The 19,109-nt window shown below is 43.1% G+C and overlaps 1 long non-coding RNA gene across 1 annotated transcript in view; it reads left to right on the forward strand.

Annotated features, from left to right (window-relative positions):
- The first annotated feature begins 14,384 nt into the window (after positions 1-14,384).
- LOC144688526 (uncharacterized) overlaps positions 14,385-19,109 on the forward strand; it is a 933,048-nt gene continuing 928,323 nt past the window's right edge. Inside the window, exon 1 of the long non-coding RNA XR_013578428.1 lies at positions 14,385-14,425. This is a non-coding gene — a long non-coding RNA (uncharacterized LOC144688526). The remainder of the gene's footprint in view (positions 14,426-19,109) is intronic.

Below are 19,109 nucleotides of genomic sequence, written 5' to 3' on the forward strand. Positions count from 1 at the left end.
GCCTATCCTCAGTCATCAGTAAAGTGATGGAAGGTGTCATTGACAATGCTATCCAGTGGTACTTACTCAGTAATAACCTGCTCACTTTTCAGTTTGAGTTTTGCCAGGACCACTTTGCTCCTGACCTCATTACAGTCTTAGTCCAAACATGGGCAAAAGGGTTGAATTCCAGGGGTGAGGCGAGAGTAGCTGCCCTGGACATCAAGGCAGCATTTGACTAAGTGTGGCATCAGAGAACCCTAGTAAAATTAAAGTCAATGATAATCAGGACAAACTCTCTAATGGCTGGAGTCATACCTAGCACAACGGAAGATGGGTGTAGTTGTTTAGGTCCCATTATCTCATCCCCAGGACATCGCTGCAGGAGTTCCTCAGGGCAGTGACCTAGACTCAACCATTTCTTCATCAATGACCTTCCCACCATCATAATGTCAAAGGGTGATACTTGCTGACTGCACAGTGTTCAGTACCATTGCAACTCCTCAGGTAATGAAGCAGCCCCTTCACACATGGAACAGGATCTGAATGATATTCAGGCTTGGACTTACAAGTGTCAAGTAACATTCATGCCACACAAGTTCCAGGCAACAACCATCTCCAACACAAGTGTCTAACCCCCTCCCCTTGACCTTTAATGGCATTTCCATCATCAAATCCCCATCATCAGCCAAGGCATTTTGTTCTTTCATGGAATCCAGGGATATGGGAAGTAGGTGGGAAGGTGGAGTTGAGGCAGAAGATCAGCCACAATCATATTGAATGGTGGAACAGGCTCAAGTGGCCATATGGCCTGTTATTGTTCCCATTTCTTATGATCATGTTTATTATAATTTCCTTGACAGTTGCCATTGACCAGAAATTCAAGTGGACCATCCACCTAAATCTTATGGCTACAATAGCAAGTCAGAGGCTTGGAATTCTGCAGTGAGTGATTCACCTCCTGACTTCCCAAATCCTTTCTGTCACCAACAAGGCAAAAGTCGAGAGTGTGATGGAATACCCTCCACCTGCCCATCTGATTGCAGCTCCAATAGCACTCAAGAAACTTGAAAGCAACCCACTTGATTGGTGCCCCATCCACAATAGCACACCATGGCTATAGTGTATATACTATCTGCAAGGATCATTGCATCAACTCATCAAGACTTCTTCAACAGTACCTCCCAAGGTCTCCACCTCTGCTGCCTACAAGAGCAAAGGCAGCAGACACATGAAACGTCATCACCTGTGATTTCTACTCCAAGTCATACACCATCCTAACATGAAATTATATCACTTCTCTCATTGTTGCTGGGTTAAAATCCTGAAACACCCTCCCTAACAGCAGTGGTATCTACACCAGAAGGACTGCAACAGTTCAAGAAGGTGATTCACCACCACCTTTTTAAGGGAAGTTAGAGATGGTCGATAAATGCTGACCTTGCCATTCCACCCACATCCTGTGAATGAATTTTAAAAAACACATTTAATTGGGATTGTATTTCTATGAATGTGCAGCATATAAACGTAGTTTTGAAAGGTGTAGAAAATAGGACAAATTGGCATCATGAATTTCAATAGAAACTGAGATGTCACAACCTTGGAATAAGGAGAAACCCACGATGTTGTCCTTTGTATTACTCTATTCTGTTCTTCTCTTGTTCTGAAAATTACTTTACAGCCAGTTCTTTCTCGTCGTACATTATCTTAGGACTGAGAGGCTGAGTTTGCAACCATTTGCTTTGTGTCTCTCAAAGTTGGATTTTGAACTTGTCCTTGGGCATTTTGTAAAAGCAGCATAAATTGACATCCTGTTCAATTTCAGGATCCCGATTAAGGAAGTGTTCCTTTCTGCCCAATGCTTATCTGCTGTTGTCTACTGTGTTCCTTAAACTTTCCAGTGCATATTTTGTTCATACGTTTTGTTTGGATTAAGTAGCTTTAAAGATTAGAAATAGTTCCAAAATATAATGACACACTACAAAACAGCCCTGAGCATTATTGCTTTAAATCCTACTCTATGTATGTCTACTCTGGATGCTAATTAACCCTATACTAAAATTACTCTTCTGCTGTGGATGATTTCTATGGCACATGTTAGCATATTACCCTTTGTATGTGCATGGATTCTTTCAAAAGAATTCCAAATTATTTCACTGCGTTGATCTCTGTTTAATAAGATGTGTTGCTTTCTCCATTCTTGTATTGGATGATAAATTAGCTCAATTAAAATCATGTCTCCCTCCATCATATGCAGAATTGCAGTGGACAAATACATCATACCACTTTTATAGCACGGGGCTGTAACCTCCGAGCTGCCCAGCCTCAGATTTGGGGGTACCCCAAAGATGCGCTGGGGAATCCCTCTCACAAGTTCCCAGGTAAGGGTTTGCACAGTAATTGCCCAGAAGTGCACACTTCCTTTGAACAATTGCCCTGCGCTAGTAACCATCTGGAAATGCAGTTTAAATCACAAACTTCGAATGGTTCCACCAGGGATACACCAATAGTTACTCAGAAAAAATTAGAAGAATTAAAACCTCTTCCCCATGAGAATTTCCCCCATCCCCGACAGCCCCCACCCACGAGACTCCACCCACCCCCCCGACCTACCTAACCCCCAACCCCAGGCTTCCGATCCCCCCACCCCTCCGAACTCCAACGCCCCCGGCCTCCAACACCCCCGGCCTCCAACACCCCTTAACCCCGACCTCCGACAACCCCCGCCTCCCTACCCCTCCCATCCTTCCAACTTCTGACACCCGCACTTCCCTGGACCTTGGATCCCCCCTCACTTCCCATGAATTCCGACCCCCACACCCCTCCCCCGGACCTCCGACCAACCTCCCCCCCGAATGTGGGTTCAACAGCAGAAAGGAACCCCACCAGTACTATTTGAAGACATCATCAACTACTTACTGGTTAACTGCTGAATGATTTCTATAGGTTCCTGCTGTGATTGTGGAAGTATTTGGTGCTTTATACCTATATTTAATGTTGCTGAGGTCTATAGAGACTGGTGTAGCAAATACTTCCGGACTTTGTCTTGACATCAAGGATTTTGCACAACACACCTGATCCCAGAAATGGATTCAGTAATTTCCACCTCCCTTGGACTGCAACATGGCTGGGAGAATGAGCAGAGTTGATGCAGAGCAGGGCAAGCTGCTGAAAGAGGGAGGAGGAGGAGGGCTCACAGCAGGAGGTCAAATCCACCTAGAGGGTTTACAGAGCAAATGTCATACCTGAATCTCAATGGGAGCTAACGTGTCAGATGCCTATGCTTCAGTAAGGAGGTCCTCACTGAAATTTATCACTTGTTGCAGCCAAAACTGCAGCCTCAGACTGCTGGCATTGAGCAACATAACTCCCACTGCTTTTTCAAAGTTTGTCTGGAGGACTTCCTGACACTTTGAGGATAGATGGCCTCCTTCTTCCACTAATGCATTCAGTGCAACATCAGAGAACTTTGAAACATGTTCTCTGCCAGGTTTCTTCTAGCTCATGCTCTCTTCTGCAACCACCTCCAGCATTTGCTTCAGCCAGAATGCACCTCCCCTTTAAGAGGTGCAGGCAGTGAGTGGAGCTAGTCCTGCACAACATGAGCTGCCCCCTGAGACAGGCAGCTGCTTGGCAGTGCTTTTAGTGCTTGCTGCATGCAGCCATCATGCAAATCAGCACGCTGCATGAAGCTCACTTGCAGCTTGCATCGAAGCAATGGGAGCGGGTTCATTATACATTGCAATACCTATGCCTGTTTGGGGGCCCTTTCCAGTTTCACAACCATAGAATTGTATAGTACAGAAGCAGGCCATTCAGCTTATCATGCAGCTCATAGGCAGAATTATCCACAGTCCCATTCTTCCTTACTGTCCCCTTTCAATTTTATCGTTTTTTTTAATTCTTTCATGGGATGTGGGCATCACTGGCAAGGCCAGCATTTTTTGCCCATCCTTAATTGCCCTCAAAGTGAATGGCTTGCTAGACCATTTCAGTAGCAGTTAAGAGTCAACCATTGCTGTGGGTCTAGAGTCACAAGGAGGCCAGACCGGGCAAGGATGGCAGCTTTCCTTCCCTAAAGGACATTAGTGACATTAGTGAACCAGATGGGTTTTTATAACAATCAATGATAGTTTCTGGTCACCATTACTGAGATTAGCTTTCAATTCCAGATTTATGAATTGAATATAAATTCCACCAGCTGCTGCGGCAGAATTTGAACCCCTGTCCCCAGAGCAATAACCTGGGCCTCTGGATTACTAGTCCAGTGACATTACCACTACGCCACCATCCCTCCATTTAATTTTATCTTGAAATGTTCATCTTCAGAATGCATGTTTCATTAAACTGCTGTCTACCAATCTGCATATTTTCAAAGGTCACAAAAACTTTTCCCATGTACAGATACTTTTTCATTAAACTCATCATCTAGTGATGGCATGTAAAGTCTTTTTATCATTAACTTTGAGAACTGTCCTTGCAATTTTCCAAGTTCAGTGGAAGTCACTTAATGGGAACATGTCCATTGTGGTCAAAACAGTCTTTATTAAGTAAGGCCTAAAGCGAAAAGGTTGACATTGGAGCAAATTGCTTCTAACTTACAAATTTTAATCACTAAACTCAACCTTATTTCCTTCTATCTCTTCTCCTCCTCCAAAAAAGAAATATTTGGTCCAATGATTTTTTGAAAATTAATTTGCCCTGTTAAGCCCCTTTTGCACACACATACCTAATCATTCATTTTAATATATCTTGAAGTGTGCTAGTTTGCCTTTTTTTCCCCTCCCCCTAGGTTTGAATTGCTGTTTTGGAAATATAGCTGTGGTCCTCTGGGTCTAATTCCCAACTTCTACCTGGCAAGAAAACCTTAACTGGCTTCCACAGATTAAAGGTTTCTTAACTAAGTACTAGAACCATATGACAAAGAAATGAGTATTTATGAAGTCTTAACTGTATTTTCCAATTTGTCAAATGTTCCTGCTACGAAGTGGGGTGGGAGAGGGCTTCCACCCATTGGTGTGACCACATTGAATTTGGCACCATTAGTTTCATTTATAAAAATGATGTGCTGTCAGCATGATTAACTCACTTCTGGATGGTGGAGAGGGAATGGGGGCGGTGGTGGGGCAAATGCTGGAGGAATCTTGCACTACTACAACATTTAAGTAGCTGTAGCTTAAAGGATTAGGATGCAAATTTAAAACCTGAACACAAAGACTTCGGTTTGTGCTACAAAGAAGATTGCAGCAGAGAACAATGTCAAATTCATAAACTCCCGCATTGAATTTTTGTTACAAATAAAGAGAATGAAAGAAGTATTCCACTTAGTGGAAAGAAGTTGCTTTGATAGTGATGCCAGGTGGTTAAACTCTCCACTGCAATGCAGCGCCAAGTGATCTCATTGGAGGAACCAAAGTATGGCAGCAATCAGACCTTTATACGGGGAGGTGGGGTTGGTGGTGGGTAGCTGGGGACAGTGGGTGGGGTGGAAGGCAGGCTAGCAGTGTCTTGGATACGTCTTAGAGACTGACCAGTGGCAGTGCTCCCCCCGGCCCTGCTACTAAAAAGAAAATCCTGAAACATATTGTGCACAATGCGTACTCTGGCCTTTTACAATCAGGGTCCTGCAACTAGTGTAGGGCCCGGATTTATATATGTAAGCAGCTTTTTGCCTGTTTCAAGCAGCCAATCTGCTTACTCAGCTACAGGCTTGCTAGTCTGTCAAAGTGGAGGAGTGATTTAAATGGCTAAATATTGCCATTAATGCCGTTTCTCCATGATTTCTGCTGATCTGTTGAAGTTATGGCAAGAGACTGGCTCCAGAATAAAGATATTTCATCTTCTCACGTGGTCGCCCCTCACCTGTGATTTAAACAATACCAAATTTTAAAATAGAATCTTGTGCTCTGAAATGCTTAATGCAGTTGTTTCTTGTGTCATATTTTTGATTTCTCAATATGAACAGATTGCAACAGAAGCGCTGTACAATTATCAAGTTTGGAGGAAGATTTTGAACAAAAATTCTAAATTAAAAATATTTTATTGAAAGCTTCTGTTTAAATGTACTAAGCACTGTTACTGAGGCATTTAGCACAGAAGCAAAAGTGTGCAAATAAGAAACGAGGTTTAAAAGAAGTTTGATAAATCTTGTATCATTTGTTACAAAAAGCATTTCTTGAATAGATGGACAGTAAAAGCTGTCGACTAAAATACAAAAGGAACTGAGCGCAATACTTTTACATCACTGCCTTTGGAGAGATTTCCTTCCAAAACTTTTCCAAAACCTTTCATTGAAGATGTCCACCAGGTCAGTGCCTCTGTATGTTTTACCACTTTAAAGATGCTACATAAATCCAAGCTGTTGTGGAAATTTAGGAACATCTGTCAGTCAATAAACTTAGACACTTAAAACAATTGAATTTACAGCATTGGTACATTTCACCTGAATTGATCTAACATTCTGTTCATTATAAACAATATATCATTTAATTTGCTATGGGCAATGTCAGAACAGGACTGCTTGTATATAGAATAGATATCAAAATATTTACAAGCGCTGCAATGAGTCTCTGACAAAGCAACATTTATTCTGTATAGCTTTGCATGGACAGTACAGTGGAAATGCTGCAGCTACAGTTGACTTCTTGGTCTATTTTATATCTCCATATGTACAAATTTATCAGATAATACTGATAATTCAGTATCAGATCTTCAGTGTTATGAAAATAATTTCCATTGGGTTAAGAGTGTAGCTGACAAGGGCAAAGAGCAAAAAAAAATTGCATTTTAAATGTGGTTCCTTCTGCGTGTGTTGTAAGAATTTCAAGAATCCATTTACAATGAAGTTGAAATAGAACCAGTGACCCATGACACAAACACATAGCTTTCAATGGATGGAGAGATGTGTTTTGATTTACTAATGTTAACACAGAGGCAAGAAGTATATTAACATGCACATCACAGTCCAAACACATATAATAGGGGAAATTCAATCTTTAAGGAAAAATTCCAGATGTCCTTTCAAAAATCAAACTGTTACAAAGGTTAACTACACTTTATCACTTTCCTTATTCACCAATCTGCCTCACTCAAAATTCAGTCAATTTTGTAGGTAAATGCTAAGTAGTTTTCTATTCTTAATTTCCCATATTATAAGGATTCACACTGAATTCGTTTTTATTCATTCATGGGATGTGGGCTTCGCTGGCTGGGCACTTTCAAATCATTCTTGCTTCTCAGTGTTATTTATAAATCAATTTTTTTCCTCCATCCATTCAAGGCTCTGCCCATTCAGTGCTACAACTACTTTTTTGCCTCCAAAATGGTATCCGCGGTACGTGTGCCATACTTTATGTGCTAGCCATGCCAGACACCATCTTCGCAAGGTCATCAGCACGTGTGCAGCGAGTTTCTTCACTTGAACACAGAGCAAGCAGATCGTGAGTCAATAAACGTGTAACACTGATTTGACTCTAGCCATGCTATCTTGGAGCTCAATGCTCCAGCTAATGCTCTCTTAACCTCACACAGTTAAATGTGTGTTCAGCACCAGAAGTGCCACCAGCACCATTTAAGGGATATCGACAACTTTCAGGTTTGTTGTTGATTGATTGATTTCTACTGGCTCTTGCTGCAAATGTAGAAGTGTTTGGTGGCTTTCAGAGTTGTTTAAAGTTGCTGAAGTCTCCAGGGAGTGGTATGACATGTCCTGACGGACTGTCCTTCCTGACTTCAAAAATTCTTCACAAACCACTCGCTCCCAGATATGGATGCAATTGTTTGCATTCCCCTTGGACTACATAATGACAGGGAGAATGGCCAGAGTTGCCATAGAGTGGGACAAGCTGCTTGAAGACAGAGAGGGAGGAGGAGAGGGAGAAAGGCTCTCTACAGGAGGATATATTCATCCAGAGTTTTCAGGGAGCAATTGTCCTTTCTGAACTTCAAAAATAACATTGTGTCAGATGTCTACAGTTCACTGAAGAGTCCTCACTGAAATCTGCCACTTGCTACAGTCACAACTGAAACCTCAGAGCAGGGTGAGGACAGCATTGCCAGTGGCTGTGATGGTGACTGTGTTCATGAACTTTTATGCCTTTGGCTCATTCCAGGCTGGAGCAGATGATGTTTGCAACATCTCCAAGCTTGCTATCTACTGTTGCACAAGGGAGGTCACTGAAGCTCTGTATTCTCAGAGAACTGAATACATTTCATTCCCTATTGTCAGAGAGAAGCAGGCGGAATGAGTATTCAGCTTTCTGAGGATTGCAGGCTTCCCCCATGATGCAGATTGGCACTGCAGGTCAACTCTGAGATGTTCTGAACTAGAAGGGATTCGACTCCCTCAACATCCTGTTGGTAGGGAAACATATGCAGCATGTAGAACACAATGCCCCGTGTTCTGACAGCAGTCATGATGTCTTCATTCTGTGGCAGTCTGCCATGCCATTGCCATAACAAGATTGTGGCTACTGGATGTCAAGGATTATCCTTTGGTGATATGACTCATGACTCTGGTGCACAACTTATGCACCTAGGTATACATATAACAAAAGCCTCGCTGTTAATTATGAGGGACAGTATAAATCTTCATTTAGAAAGGCATGAGTTAATCAGGGAACATGAGGTGAGATGAGAGAAATGGTCCTTAACATCAAATTAACATTTCAGTGTGGCATCAAGGAGCCCTGAAAAACTGAAGTCAATAGGAATCAGGGGGAAAATTATCCACTAGTTGGAGTTATAGCACAAAGGAAGATGGTTGAGGTTGTTGGAGGTCAATCATCTCAGTTCCAGGACATCACTGCAGGAGTTCCTCAAGGTAGTGTCCTAGGCCCAACCATCTTCAGCTGCTTCATCAATGACCTTTCTTCCATCATAAGGTCAGAAGTGGGGATGTTCGCTGATCATTGTGCAATGTTCAGCACCATTCACGACTCCTCAGATACTGAAGCTGCCTCTATCCATATGCAGCAAGACTTGGACAAAATCTAGGCTTGGACTGATAAGTGGCAAGTAACATTTGTGCCACACAAGCACCAGGCAATGGCCATTTCCAACAAGAGAGAATCATTACCATCACTGAATTCCCCACTATCAGCATCCTGGGGGTTACCATTGACCAGAAACTGAACTGGACTAGCCATATAAATACTTTGATACAACAGCAGGTCAGAGGCTAGGAATCCTGCTTTGAGTAGCTCACCTCCTGTCTCCCCAAAGTCTGTCCACCATCTATAAGGCACAAGTCAGGAGAGTGATGGAATATTCTCCACTTACCTGGATGAGTGCAGCTCCAACAACACCCTTGAAGCTTGACGTCATCCAGGACAAAGCATCTCGCTTGATTGGCGCTCCATCTACCACCTTAAACATTCACTCCCTCACCACTGACACACAGTGGCAGCAGTGTGCACCATCTACAAGATACACTCCAGCAACTCACCAAGGCTCCTTCCACACCACCTTCCAAACCCGTGACCTCTATCAACTAGGAGGACAAGGGCAGCAGATACATGACAAAAGCAGCACCTGCAAGTTCCCCTCCAAGCCACACACCATCCTGACTTGGAACTATATTGCTGTTCCTTCACTGTAACTGTATCAAAATGCTGGAACTCTCTTCCTAACAGAACCGTGGGTGAACCTACACCACTTGATCAGTAACCGTTCAATGTGGTGGCTCACCATAGCCTTCTCAAGGGCAATTAGGGATGGGTAATAAATGCTGCCCTCGCCAGCAACACCCACATCCCACGAAAGAATTTTTAAAAAGTCAGCATTGACTAGTTCAGGGAAGGTTGTGTCTGACCAATTTGACGGAATTTTTTGAGGTGGTTACAAGAGGGTTAATGCGGGTAGCGCATTTGATGCATTCTACATGGATTTTAGTTAAGTTATTGACAGCGTAACACCTGGAAGACCAGTTAGAAAAGTTGAAGCCCATGGGATTCAGGGTCAAGTGGCAGATTGGATCCAAAATTAGTTCAGTGGAAAGAAGCAAAGCATAACGGTGGATGGGTGTTTTTGTGACTTGAAGACTGCTTCCAGTGGGGTTCCACAGGGCTCAGTACTGCTTTCTGCTTTGGCAATTGGGAACTTGTACCCAATTCTGCTGGTTACAGTTCAAGTTTCTGATAAAACTTGCTGGCATAAACATAAAATCTTCCATGAACATGCACAATTGTTTCTTTTTTCCGTCTCTCCATTTAAAAGTATTCCTTGGATATAAGAGTGGGAGCTTGGTGCAATTTTATTACTGCAGCTGAAAATGGGTTAATCACCAAAAATAACTATTTTTAGTAAGTGCCCAGTTTTCCACCTGTGAATAACCTGATTTTGAAAAAGGTTAAAAATGTTTTGAGAAAACTGAAGCATTTATTAGTTTCATTGTTGTTTACTGGTTGGTTTCTTAGTAAATAAATATTTTTTCAAAATGGAGTTCTTTTAAAAACGTGCCTACTATTGCCCATTTACCTAAGAAAATGAGCACAATTTAAAAAGCCTTCCCTAGCCACACAATTGGTAAAATTTCATCATTTCTAGATGAGGATGTGGGCAGGGCATGACTCAGCAAATTAGTTCTTAACTCAATGTGCAGGATTGTGTTCTGTTAAAAATTCTTCGATCTATTTCTCCAATTGGTTAGGCCAATTTTGCACAGGCTGACCTGATATTACCAGCCTAAATTCGTGGAAAACTTTACCCCATAATGTTGTGATACACAAATCATCACATTTGTTGTGGAACAGGCTGGACATCCCGGAGGGTCTTTGCCTCTCTGTTATCGCGTATACACTGACGTGCCAGCCCACAAGAGCAGGATTTTTAGGTTGCCAGGTGGGCGCGGTGGGCGGGCCTGAGAGCGGCCGGGAAACGGCCCGCCACCCATGAACGGCCTCCAACCGCGATTTCACTCTGGTTGGCCAATTAACGGCTCGATGCTTCCGGGGTGGAGGTGGCAGGAGGGCAGCACTGACGTCAGGGCGGGCACAGGGGAAGCGCACAATGAAAGCTCCCTGAAGGCACAGAGCTGCCTCAGGGAGCTGAAGAATTTGAAACCATCACATAAGGCTGTAAAAATGTGGGAAAAAATGTCTACACGTCGGACTCACTCACTTGAACATAGAGATAATGACTTTTTATAACTTCTGAAATTAATATTGGAAACCTCATCCCGCCCTTGGATGAGGTTTCCTTAAAAATGCAGAGGCCGCCTGGCCAATTCGCCCACCTGCCAACCGTAACACTGGATGAGCAGCGAAAAATCACCGCTAATTGAAACTTTAATGGCCTCAATAGGCCTCTTAATTGTCAGCGGGCGTGCTGCCAACTCTCATGCACACCTGCTGACTGAAATATCACGCGAGTGCGCGATGACATCAGGACGCTCACCCGACGTTGTTGTGCGCTATTTCACGCCCGATTGGGCCAGGCCCTCGCCAGCCCACGAGACGAAAATTTCTGCCCTATGTGTTAAAATTCTGAAATCGAGCTTCAACTCACAACCCTCTGATCCAGAGGTAACAGTGCTATCAACAGAGCTAAGCTGATAGATGTTAGGAGCAGCTGGAGATATATATCTTACATGAATTCCTCTAACGTGAATATAATGACATTATATGTTAAATGGAATTTTTTTTTTAACAGTTTATGCCAAATTAGATTTCAAAATATCAGAGGTAGAATGATATGAAGTTTGGTGACAGAATGTCTCACATTTGGGGGTTGTGCAGGTTCTAACAAAGTGATAGGCAGGTTGAGGGGTCTTTGCTTATTCATTCTTGTTTAGCTTCTTATTTTCTAAATTCACCAGTATCCAAGAGGCAAATTTCAGGAAGATTAATTGGTTCCCAGCAGCAGGAGAGAGTGTTTAATTCTCCCAGAAACCTAGCAACTTTACTGCAAAAGCCGCAAAGGTATCAGTTTGCTCATGGTCATAATCATATCTTCACTTAACACAGCACACAGAAACTAAAAAGATGTGCGAAGCCTCCAAATTAACATAGAATGTGAATGAATGCCTCTGCTCTGCTCCCTCTCTCTTCAAGAAGGTATCTTCAAGTTCTCTTTGGAGCTGTAAAAGGAAGCACTGGGCATTGGGCACCACCTCTTCTCCTGTAAGTACAGTGTATGAAACACCTAGACCTAAATTTTCACACAGATGGAAAGGCTCTCTGTCTCTGCAAAAAGGAGGCCTGAATCCAGAAGTCCTGCTCCCAGACGTGTCCCCCACCATTTTCACAGGGGGCGGGGGGGGAGGGGGATGGTGGGAGGGGGAGCGAATTGAAATTTGCACACCCGTGGTTCATGTTACAGTGCAGCTGCACATATGGGGGAGGCGGTGGCATAGTGGTAGTGTCACTGCACTAATAATCCAGGGACCCAGGGTAATGCTCTGGGGACCCAGGTTTGAATCCCACCACAGCAGATGGTGAAATTTGAATTAAATAAAAATCTGGACTTAAATGTCTAAAGATGACCCATAATGTTCTTTAGAGAACAAAATCTGGCCTACATGTGACTCCAGGCCCACAGCAATGTGGTTGACTCTTAAATGCCCTTTGAAATGACCTAGCAAGCCACTCGGTTGTATCAACCTGCTAGAAAACCAAAAAGGATTGGAATGGGATGGACATCCTGGCATTGACCTTGGCACTGGAAGTAACAATGCTGTCAACACTATAAAGTCCTCCTTACTAACATCTGGGGCTAGTGCCAAAATTGGGAGAGCTGCCTTACAGACTAGTCAAGCAGCAGCCTGACTTTGCCTTTAAGGTATGATACTGTCAGTGGGACTATGTCCCAGACATCAACATCACCATCCCTGGATATGCCTTGTCAGGGCAGAGGTGGTGGCACAGTGGTTTACTGTCATGAGGGAATTGCCCTGGGAGCCCTTAACATCCTAAAGGACATAGCTGCTAGACTTGGTCTGCGGCAAATGGTGAGGGAACCAACAAGATGGAAAAACATACTTATCCTCACTAACCTGCCTGCTGCAGATGCATCTGTCCATGACAGTATCGATAGGAGTGACCACCGTACAGTCCTTGTGGAGATGAAGTCCCGTCTTCACATTGAGGATATCCTCCACCATGTTGTGTGGCACTACCACCATGCTAAATGGGATCAATTTTGAACAGATGTAGCAACTCAAGACTGGGCAACCATGAGGTGCTGTGGGCCATCAGCAGCAGCAGCAGAATTGTACTCAACCACAATTTGTAAACTAATGACCCAGCATATCCCCCACTCTACCATTACCTCCAAGCCAGGGAATCAATCCTGGTTCAATGAAGAGTGCAGGAGGGCATACCTGGAGCAGCACCAGGCATACCCAAAAATGAGGTGTCAACCTGGTGAAGCTAAAATGAAGGACTGATACATGCCAAACAGCAGAAACAGCAAGTGATGGACAGAGCTAAGCGATTCCACAACCAACAGATCAGATTCAAGTTCTGCAATCCTGCCACATCTAGTCGTGAATGGTGGTGGACAATTAAACAACTCACTGGAGGAGGAAATTTCACAAATATCCCCATCATCAATGATGAGGAAGCCCAGCACATCAGTGTAAAAGATAAGGCTGAATCATTTGCAACAGTCTTCAGCCAGAAGTGCCGAGTGGATGATCCATCTCAGCCTCTTCCGGAGGTTCCAAGTATCACAGATGCCAGTCTTCAGCCAATTCAATTCACTCCACATGATATCAAGAAATGGCTGAAGGCACTGGATACTGCAAAAGCTTTGGGCCCTGACAATCTTCTGGCAATAGTACTGAAGACTTGTGCTCCAGAACTTGCCGCACCCCTCGCCAAGCTGTTCTAGTACAGCTACAACACTGGCATCTTCCAACAATGTTGAAAGCTGCCCATGTATTTCCTGTACATAAAAAGCAGGACAAGCAGTAAAGTGATAGAAGGGGTCATCAACAGTGCTATCAAGTGGCACTTGCTTAGAAATAACCTGCTCACTGACGCTTAGTTTGGGTTCTGACAGGGGCATTCAACTCTTGACCTCATTGTAGCCTTGGTTCAAACACGGACAAAAGAGCTGAACTCCAGCGGTGAGGTGAGACTGACTGCTCTTGACATCAAGGCAGCATTTGACTGAGTGTGGCATCAAGGAGCCCCAGAACAGCCTCTGCAGTTCAACGGGAATCGGTGGGAACTCTCCACTGGTGGAGTCATACCTAGCACAAAGGAAGATGGCTGTGAATGTTGGAGGTCAATCATTGCAGTTCCAGAATATCACTGCAGGAGTTCCTCAAGGTAGTGTCCTAGCCCCAACCATCTTCAGCTGCTTCATCAATAGCCTTCCTTCCATTAAAAGGTCAGAATTGGGGATGTTTGTTGATGATTGCACAATGTTCAGCACCATTTGCGGCTCCTCAAATACTGAAGCAGTCCATGTCCAAATGCAGCAAGACCTGGACAATATCCAGGCTTGGGCTGACAAGTGGCGAGTAAAATATTCACGCCACACAAGTGTCAGGCAATGACCATCTCCAACAAGAGAGAACCTAACCACCGCCCCTTGACATCCAATGGCATTATCATTACTGAATCCCCCACTATCAACATCCTGTGGGTTACCATTGAGCAGAAGCTGAACTGGACGAGCTATATAAATACTGTGGCAACAAGAGCAGGTCAGAGGCTAGGAATCCTGCAGTGAGTAATTCACTTTCTGACTCCCTGTCCACCATCTACAAGGCACAAGTTAGGAGTGTGATGGAACACTCTCCATTTGCCTGGATGAGTGCAGCTCCAACAACATTCATGAAGTTTGACACCATCCAGGACAAAGCAGCCCGCTTGATTGGCACCCCAGCCACAAACATTCAGTGCCTCTACCACTGATGCACATTGGCAGCCTACCATCTACCATTACCATCTACAAGATGCACTGCAGCAACTCACCAAGCCTCTTTAGACAGGACCTTTCAAACCCATGACCAGTATCATCATGGGCAGCAGACGCATGGGAACATCACAACCTGGAAGTTACCCCTCCAAGCCACTCACCATCCTGACTTGGAAATATATTGCCGTTCCTTCACTATCACTGGGTCAAAATCCTGGAACTCCTCCCTAACAGCACTGTGGGTGTGCCTACACCAAATGGACTGCAGCAGTTCAAAAAGACAGCTCACCACCATCATTTCAAGGGCAATTAGGGATGTATATAAATGCTGGCCTAGCCAGTGATGCCATATTCCCTGAATGAATAAAAGAAAGTGCAGCTGCCTTCAGTCTGATTTAATTTTCGCATGAAGTGGAAAATATGTGTGCATGTTACAACCAGCAGGAGAACATTTAAACTTATCACATTTCTTTGGAGAAGTAAGTTACCCTTTTTGATATGGCCCCAGGACACCTTTAGGAAAGGAAGGTGCCCTTTGGGAGGGGCCAAGTGCCCTGTGGTAAAAGTGGACATGAATGTGTGTAGAAAGCGGATAAACTCATTGGAACTATCAAAGGGAGCTGTCAAGATATTGAAATCTCCTGCCTTTTAAATATTTCAAAAATCTGTCTGCAGAGTTGAAAAAGTCAGTGCTTGCTATTTTACTCTGTCTGTTGTTATAAGGCTGAGGGTTATCATTACGTGATTAGTGCTGCATGACTGATTTTACACCCTATCATTGTTGCAGAGGGATGTGTGTCAGTTTGGTTTGATTGACAGATCCAAGTGCTTATAAGGTCTTTGAAGCGGGACTATGAATACAAATGCTTGTTCTTATAAGGGATTAAATGAGGTTAGATCTAGTGAATGGGTTTTTATCAATGAGAGTGTTTCTTTTAAATAGTGAATTCATCAGTAGACACTTTATTTGATCTCAGCATGGGTCCTGTAATCTGCCCATGGTGGATACTGGGTGAGTTGGCATGGAGGCTGCAAGGGTGGAGGGCATGGGTTGGTATGTGCTGGCACTAAGGGGCTTTAAAGGGCCATGGGCTGGGTAGAGGGGCATAGGTTGGCATAGGGGCTATAAAGGGCCATGTGGATAGGTGGTGACATATAGGTTGGCACAGAGCATATGAGGGGTCATGGGGGTTGGCTGGGTGCATGAGGTGGCATGGGTTGTCCTGGATCAGGCATGGGGAGTATGTGGGGTGTGAGGGGGAGTGCTGGAGGGCTGTCTTTGTTTTATTCCTTGTTTCACAGTGCTGGAGCACTGAGATGGGCCTTTTAGCCCAGCTTGCCTCCTCACCTAGCAGCACCTGTGCTGCCTCCAAATTATATCCAGGGTGGTGGCCCACCCCTTCCTGGAATGAAAATCCAACCATCCGAGGCACTTTTTCTTGGGTCAGGTTTGTGGAGTTGGGAATTGTCCTGACTATGTGCTCTTAACCTGGTAGAAAAAATTCAGGCCCTAATATTTCAAGAGAAAATCCAAGCCTCCTTTCAAAGATCAGACTCTTAAAAATGATTATCTGGACCTCCCTTCTTCTCCATTCACCAGTCCACAGTACTTCACAGCCATGATTAAGGCAATTTCACAGGTTAAATAATTTTCGCTATTTGTACCAGAGTAAACTCTTCAATTTAGCACATAATATGTCCAATGGGGATTACGATGAAATTACAGATAAAACCTATTTAGACTCCTCATAAATTTAAACTCTAATATATGGCCAAAATCAGCTTGAAATCGGTACTCATTATAATATTGGTGCCTTGCCATTTCTCATAGCAGTGTTACATTTTAATCATTTTTAAGAGTCTGATCTTTGAAAGGAGGCTTGGATTTTCTCTTGAAATATTAGGGCCTGAATTTTTTCTACCAGGTTAAGAGCACATAGTCAGGACAATTCCCAACTCCACAAACCTGACCCAAGAAAAAGTGCCTCGGATGGTTGGATTTTCATTCCAGGAAGGGGTGGGCCACCACCCTGGATATAATTTGGAGGCAGCACAGGTGCTGCTAGGTGAGGAGGCAAGCTGGGCTAAAAGGCCCATCTCAGTGCTCCAGCACTGTGAAACAAGGAATAAAACAAAGACAGCCCTCCAGCACTCCCCCTCACACCCCACATACTCCCCATGCCTGATCCAGGACAACCCATGCCACCTCATGCACCTCATGTACTCTATTTGTAACTGCATATTAACTAAATATCTATACATGCAAATAGTTAAAGCCAAACAATGTATAATAAAACTTGAAATGAATAGATGTATACTTTCTATATCTATGAACATTCACACGCACACAATAGCACAAACATTGGTGCTCTGAGTCTTTTAAAATTCCTTCCACCCAGATAATGATTTGCCACAGCAGCATATTCTATTAATGCCACTCAACAACTGCATTGGAGACCTCCAGTAGCTAAATGTTGCGGACAGTAAATTCCAATCTACAATATAAATTGAAAGCTAATGTCTTGTTGAGAATAATATCAATCTCACACAGTGGGGATTGTAGATCATATTTAAAATGGGGAATTATCCTGGCTCTTTGTCTTATAGAGAAGTCAAACAGTCGATCATTACTGGTAGGGAGTCTGAAGATCACAGCTTTGCAAAATGATATTCTATAGGCAGAAGACAAACTGTTTCTGTAGAAGCAAAGATTATTAGATTGATTATTCTGCAGTATTGCTATGTTTTCCTTCTCGGCAGTGGACCCATTTGAGTAACCGGCAATAGGTGGGCATTTTAGGAAGTAAGTTTTTTGTTGATCATTTGCCTATACATTAAAAAGTTCTGTTGTAAACCAGTCTTTAAAAGAAATCTTGGAAATAAATCTTCATAAGCTTCTCAGCAGCTGCAATCAAGGTAAACAGCTGTTGTGTATAACAATTTAAATCTAAGATGCAAACAAAAAATGCTGGAAGAGCATATGTTTTGGTCAGCATTTGAAATGGAAAAATGGGTTAATGTATTTCCTTTTATTTTTGTGTGTCATGTGTTGAAAACTCCTGTGCCTTTCGCTATTTCCTTTTTTGAAAAAAAAGATTTTTTACTTCTCTCTCCTCCTGTGAAGGTGAAGGCAATGACTCTGCTTGAATAGAGTGAGTACCATCAGAGCCAATAGTGGTCATTCTTCATGTGTGATTGAACACAGGGACTGTGAGCAGCATATAAAGTATGGTGAGCATTGCAGCTAAGCTGAATGCTGTCTTTGCCTTAAGTCTACACACATGCATTTTGGGGGACAAGGGATTGCTAGATGAGAGCCTTGGCTAGTTTTCTCTCCCTTCTCCTAATATTACTTATTTATATGTCCTAAGTACCTTAAACCACTTAAGTAGTAATTTCACAGCCAAATATGTTAATTCAGACCTGGAGAGCAGCAAATGGTAAGAAATGAAGTAAAACAACACTTTCGTTCTAAAGCTCAATTCATTAACATGGCTTTGTCTAGATTTTGAAAAACTAATTTCTAGATCCATTATGGTAAAAAGAAAGTGGCTTTTATCTGTGTAATTTACATGTAAGTATAAAATTTAGACACAGAGATATACTCCAATTCAAAAGAAAAACTTGCATTTATGTAGCATCCTATCACATCACCTAGAAATGTCCCTAAGTGTTTCACATGCAATGAAGTACTTAAGTGTAGTCACTGTTATGCAGGCAAATGTAGCCCCCATTTTGTACACAGGATTGCAGAAGAATGGTTAGTTAATCTGTTTATTTCAGGAAGCATTGTTTGTCAGGATATTATGAGAGCATCTCGCTCTTGTGACCTTTTATATTGACTTGAGTTACCAATCCAGGAGACCTTGGATTAATGAAGGACAATGCAGCACTTGCCCAGTACTCCGACTCAAGAGGTGACAGTGCTTTTGTATTATCTGCTAGGTTAGGTGCTTAGTCTTCTGGCAGAGTCTGCACTCATGACCACCTCTCCCATCAACTGAAACACTTAAATATGTAATGTCACAATTACAGCAATATCTATGTTCAATAGATTTTGCGTCAGTGTTTGACCACTTAAACATATAGTAATAGTTAAAGGGTGTTGTAGTCCATGACACAAGTCATTCCTCCAGCTACCGAAATACATATTTCTGCTTTTCCCAACTTCTAACATTTGATTGATAAGCAGCAGTTAACGACTGAAGTGCTGTATTGCCAGTAATCCTGGTGAGGTGTGACACAGCAAGTAAAGGAATCTA

Source organism: Cetorhinus maximus, chromosome 13 (assembly GCF_964194155.1).
Source record: "Cetorhinus maximus chromosome 13, sCetMax3.hap1.1, whole genome shotgun sequence".
In the NCBI taxonomy this organism is placed as follows: domain Eukaryota; kingdom Metazoa; phylum Chordata; class Chondrichthyes; order Lamniformes; family Cetorhinidae; genus Cetorhinus; species Cetorhinus maximus.